A 6000-nucleotide genomic window follows, 5' to 3' on the forward strand; every position below is an offset into this window, starting at 1 on the left:
TGAGTACAATAAAGCTTATGGGACATTTTAGTGACGGGGTTTCCATCCTTCTCACCACTTACAACTATTACATGTTACTTGGTCATGAAATGTTTCCTTCGGGGTGCAGATACTTTGTCTTCCCGTCGAGACAGCCAGGTGTCCTCACTCTTCCAAAAGCTGATCCTAGATAATAACCCCCATTCTTCCACCCATCATCCGCTCTTCCTCCGCTCCCTCTCGGCGTCCCCCCCCCCCCCCGTGTCCGCTTGCTGCGACCGATAAATTGAAGGTAATGTCTTCAGGCAGGTACATTCACGGAGGGGAAAGGGGGTCGCGTGATCAGGAATGACAGCTTAAAGCAGCCTCCAAATCGAAGCCATTCATCACACGGTGACAGGTCCGAGCTGCTAACAACACACACAGTTTATTTATCTGTGAGCGTTGTGTTGGGGGGGGGGGGGGCGGGTGGGCTCCTATGTATGTCAGTGTGACTCAGAATCACTGAGCGGTCCTCTCACCTCTGCCGATCCTTGTGAGGGTGCAGACCACAGCGAATCACGTCCAGATATCACGTCTGTGCTGATACTAAGGGCCCATTTATGCTTCCTGGACCATCTATGCTAGGGTGACCAGACGTCCCCGGTTTCTGGGGACAGTCCCCGGATTGAGGACACTGTCCCGAGAGCCAGTCTGTCCCCGGATTTGTTCACGGATTGCAGTGGCATGGGGAGTCATCTGGTACTCTCGCCCCGGGTGCAACATTTGGGGGGGGGGCGCAAAATCTTTACTGTGCCCCCCATGTGCCCCCCGCCCAGGGACTCCTGTGGTCCAGCCTGTCCCCCCATGATCCCATGATCCCTCTGGTGTGTGTGAGAAGAGTGGAAGGGGCGGTGCAAAGCATACAGCGGCTATTGGAGAAGCTCTTGGCGGGGGATACTGAGGAGCGGCTGGGTATCGGGAACAGTACCTGGTGACCGGGGAGCCCTGCTCCGATGGATTATCATGGAGGCCAGCAAAATCAACCGATCTACACTGTTCATGTGGGGGGGGGGGGGGTGTGAGTAGTGCAGGAATCTGGTAGGTTAGTGTAGTGGTCAGTATAGGAATCAGGTAGGTTAGTGTAGTGGTCAGTGTAGGTATCGGGTAGGTCAGTGTAGTGGTCAGTATAGGAATCAGGTAGGTCAATGTAGGAATCGGGTAGGTCAGTGTAGTGGTCAGTGTAGGAATCAGGTAGGTCAGTGTAGTGATCAGTAAAGGAATCAGGTAGGTCAGTGTAGTGGTCAGTATAGGAATCAGGTAGGTTAGTGTAGTGGTCAGTGTAGGTATCGGGTAGGTCAGTGTAGTGGTCAGTATAGGGATCAGGTAGGTCAGTGTAGTGGTCAGTGTAGGAATCAGGTAGGTCAGTGTAGTGGTCAGTGTAGGTATCGGGTAGGTCAGTGTAGTGGTCAGTATAGGAATCAGGTAGGTCAATGTAGGAATCGGGTAGGTCAGTGTAGTGGTCAGTGTAGGAATCAGGTAGGTCAGTGTAGTGATCAGTAAAGGAATCAGGTAGGTCAGTGTAGTGATCAGTAAAGGAATCAGGTAGGTCAGTGTAGTGGTCAGTGTAGGGATCAGGTAGGTCAGTGTAGTGGTCAGTATAGGAATCAGGTAGGTCAGTGTAGTGATCAGTAAAGGAATCAGGTAGGTCAGTGTAGTGGTCAGTATAGGAATCAGGTAGGTTAGTGTAGTGGTCAGTGTAGGTATCGGGTAGGTTAGTGTAGTGGTCAGTGTAGGTATCGGGTAGGTCAGTGTAGTGGTCAGTGTAGGAATCAGGTAGGTCAGTGTAGTGGTCAGTGTAGGTATCGGGTAGGTCAGTGTAGTGGTCAGTGTAGGAATCAGGTAGGTCAATGTAGGAATCGGGTAGGTCAGTGTAGTGGTCAGTGTAGGAATCAGGTAGGTTAGTGTAGTGGTCAGTGTAGGTATCGGGTAGGTCAGTGTAGTGGTCAGTGTAGGAATCAGGTAGGTCAGTGTAGTGGTCAGTGTAGGAATCAGGTAGGTCAATGTAGGAATCGGGTAGGTCAGTGTAGTGGTCAGTATAGGAATCAGGTAGGTCAATGTAGGAATCGGGTAGGTCAGTGTAGTGGTCAGTGTAGGAATCAGGTAGGTCAGTAAAGGAATCAGGTAGGTCAGTGTAGTGATCAGTAAAGGAATCAGGTAGGTCAGTGTAGTGATCAGTAAAGGAATCAGGTAGGTCAGTGTAGTGGTCAGTGTAGGAATCAGGTAGGTCGGTGTAGTGGTCAGTATAGGAATCAGGTAGGTCAGTGTAGTGGTCAGTATAGGAATCAGGTAGGTCAGTGTAGGAATCAGGTAGGTCAGTGTAGTGGTCAGTATAGGAATCAGGTAGGTCAGTGTAGGAATCAGGTAGGTCAGTGTAGTGTTCAGTATAGGAATCAGGTAGGTCAGTGTAGTGGTCAGTATAGGAATCAGGTAGGTCAATGTAGGAATCGGGTAGGTCAGTGTAGTGGTCAGTGTAGGAATCAGGTAGGTCAGTGTAGTGATCAGTAAAGGAATCAGGTAGGTCAGTGTAGTGATCAGTAAAGGAATCAGGTAGGTCAGTGTAGTGGTCAGTGTAGGGATCAGGTAGGTCAGTGTAGTGGTCAGTATAGGAATCAGGTAGGTCAGTGTAGTGATCAGTAAAGGAATCAGGTAGGTCAGTGTAGTGGTCAGTATAGGAATCAGGTAGGTTAGTGTAGTGGTCAGTGTAGGTATCGGGTAGGTTAGTGTAGTGGTCAGTGTAGGTATCGGGTAGGTCAGTGTAGTGGTCAGTGTAGGAATCAGGTAGGTCAGTGTAGTGGTCAGTGTAGGTATCGGGTAGGTCAGTGTAGTGGTCAGTATAGGAATCAGGTAGGTCAATGTAGGAATCGGGTAGGTCAGTGTAGTGGTCAGTGTAGGAATCAGGTAGGTCAGTGTAGTGATCAGTAAAGGAATCAGGTAGGTCAGTGTAGTGATCAGTAAAGGAATCAGGTAGGTCAGTGTAGTGGTCAGTATAGGAATCAGGTAGGTTAGTGTAGTGGTCAGTGTAGGTATCGGGTAGGTTAGTGTAGTGGTCAGTGTAGGTATCGGGTAGGTCAGTGTAGTGGTCAGTGTAGGAATCAGGTAGGTCAATGTAGGAATCGGGTAGGTCAGTGTAGTGGTCAGTGTAGGAATCAGGTAGGTTAGTGTAGTGGTCAGTGTAGGTATCGGGTAGGTCAGTGTAGTGGTCAGTGTAGGAATCAGGTAGGTCAGTGTAGTGGTCAGTGTAGGAATCAGGTAGGTCAATGTAGGAATCGGGTAGGTCAGTGTAGTGGTCAGTATAGGAATCAGGTAGGTCAATGTAGGAATCGGGTAGGTCAGTGTAGTGGTCAGTGTAGGAATCAGGTAGGTCAGTAAAGGAATCAGGTAGGTCAGTGTAGTGATCAGTAAAGGAATCAGGTAGGTCAGTGTAGTGATCAGTAAAGGAATCAGGTAGGTCAGTGTAGTGGTCAGTGTAGGAATCAGGTAGGTCGGTGTAGTGGTCAGTATAGGAATCAGGTAGGTCAGTGTAGGAATCAGGTAGGTCAGTGTAGTGGTCAGTATAGGAATCAGGTAGGTCAGTGTAGGAATCAGGTAGGTCAGTGTAGTGTTCAGTATAGGAATCAGGTAGGTCAGTGTAGTGGTCAGTGTAGGAATCAGGTAGGTCAGTGTAGGAATCAGGTAGGTCAGTGTAGTGGTCAGTGTAGGAATCAGGTAGGTCAGTGTAGTGGTCAGTTTAGGAATCAGGTAGGTTAGTGTAGTGGTCAGTGTAGGTATCGGGTAGGTCAGTGTAGTGGTCAGTGTAGGAATCAGGTAGGTCAGTGTAGTGGTCAGTATAGGAATCAGGTAGGTCAATGTAGGAATCAGGTAGGTCAGTGTAGTGGTCAGTATAGGAATCAGGTAGGTCAGTGTAGTGGTCAGTGTAGGAATCAGGTAGGTCAGTGTAGGAATCAGGTAGGTTAGTGTAGTGGTTTGTATAGGAATCAGGTAGGTCAGTATATGAATCATGTAGGTCAGTGTAGTGGTCAGTGTAGGAATCGGGTAGGTCAGTGTAGGGGTCAGTATAGGAATCAGGTAGGTCAATGTAGGAATCAGGTAGGTTAGTGTAGTGGATAGTGTAGGAATCAGGTAGGCCAGTGTAGTGGTCAGTGTAGGAATCGGGTAGGTCAGTGTAGGGGTCAGTATAGGAATCAGGTAGGTCAATGTAGGAATCGGGTAGGTCAGTGTAGGAATCAGGTAGGTTAGTGTAGTGGATAGTGTAAGAATCAGGTAGGCCAGTGTAGTGGTCAGTGTAGGAATCGGGTAGATCAGTGTAGTGGATAGTGTAGGAATCAGGTAGGTTAGTGCAGTGGTCAGGTAGGTCAGTGTACTGGCCATAGTCTGACCCCTCTAAAGTCTGAAGGATAATAAAATGGCCCTTTGTTTAGAAAGTTTGGAGACCCCTGATCTACACTAACAGTCTGTTTATGCTATTGGGCCCATTTACGCCAGGGTTTCTCAACTAGGGTTCCTCCAAAGGTTACACGGGGTTCCTTTTGCAGGGAACAATGTCTGCCTCTCAGGTAAGTTCCCACTGATACCATGACCCAATGACCACCAATGTAAGGATCATTCTTCCCACCGACCATCACACTGATGTATCATGAGTAGTAGATGTGGTCATTTCTAGCAGGGGTACCCTGAGTATTTCAAGGGTTCCCCTGTGTCGAAACGTTTGAAAGAGGCTGATCTACACTAAGGGCCCGATTATGGTCTTGGGACCATTAAGGCTAAGGGCACATTTGTGCTATTGGGCCCATCTACACTGAGGGCCCATTTATGCTATATGGACCTTCTACCCTGAGGGCCCATTTATGCTATTGGGACCATTTACGCCAAGGTCCCATTTATGCTATTGGGACCATTTACTGTACACTGAGGGCCCATTTATGCTATTGGGACCATCTATACTGAGGGCACATTTATGCTATTGGGACCTTCTACACTGAGGGCACATTTATGCTATTGGGACCTTCTACACTGAGGGCCCATTTATGCTATTGGGACCATTTACTGTACACTGAGGGCCCATTTATGCTATTGGGACCCTCTACACTGAGGGCCCATTTATGATATTGGGACCTTCTACACTGAGGGCCCATTTATGCTATTGGGACCTTCTACACCTAGGGCCCATCTATGCTATTGGGACCATCTACTGTACACTGAGGGCACATTTATGCTATTGGGACCATCTACACCGAGGGAACATTTATTTTATTGGGACCATTTACACCAAGGTCCCATTTATGCTATTGGGATCATTTACTGTACACGGAGGGCAAATTTATGCTATTGGGCCCATCTATGCCAAGGTTCCATTTATGCTATTGGGACCATTTACTGTACACTGAGGGCCCATTTATGCTACTTGGACCATCTACACCGAGGGCACATTTATTTTATTAGGACCATCTTCACCGAGGACCCATTTATGCTAATAGAACCTTCTACACTGAGGGACCATTTATGCTAATAGAACCTTCTACACTGAGGGCCCATTATGCTATTGGAATTATCTTCACCGAGGGCACATTTATACTATTGGGACCGTCTACACTGAGGGCCCATTTATTTTATTAGGACCATCTACACTGAGGACCCATTTATGCTATTGAGACCTTCTACACTGAGGACCCATTTATGCTATTGAGACCTTCTACACTGAGGGCACATTTGTGCTATTGGGGCCTTCTACATCAAGGGCCCACTAATGCTATTGGGACCTTCTACACCTGAGGGCACATTTGTGCTATTGGGGCCTTCTACATCAAGGGCCCACTAATGCTACAGCCATACCAAGGAATACAACTTCTATGGGGACCCTGCACTGTCTCGCTATATTGTAATTTATGCAACTAGCGTAAGTATTTCTCAAGTTCTTTTGGTGACGATTGGCCAGATTCAGGTAGGGCAGCGTAACTTTGTGCGGGCGTAGCGTATGGTATT

General features: G+C 48.0%; 1 protein-coding gene across 5 annotated transcripts in view; it reads left to right on the forward strand.

Annotated features, from left to right (window-relative positions):
• LOC120924538 (transcription factor COE3-like) overlaps window positions 1-6000 on the forward strand; it is a 206134-nt gene that overhangs the window by 168423 nt on the left and 31711 nt on the right. The window lies entirely within an intron of this gene.

This window comes from Rana temporaria, chromosome 1, assembly GCF_905171775.1.
Source record: "Rana temporaria chromosome 1, aRanTem1.1, whole genome shotgun sequence".
Classification (NCBI taxonomy): domain Eukaryota; kingdom Metazoa; phylum Chordata; class Amphibia; order Anura; family Ranidae; genus Rana; species Rana temporaria.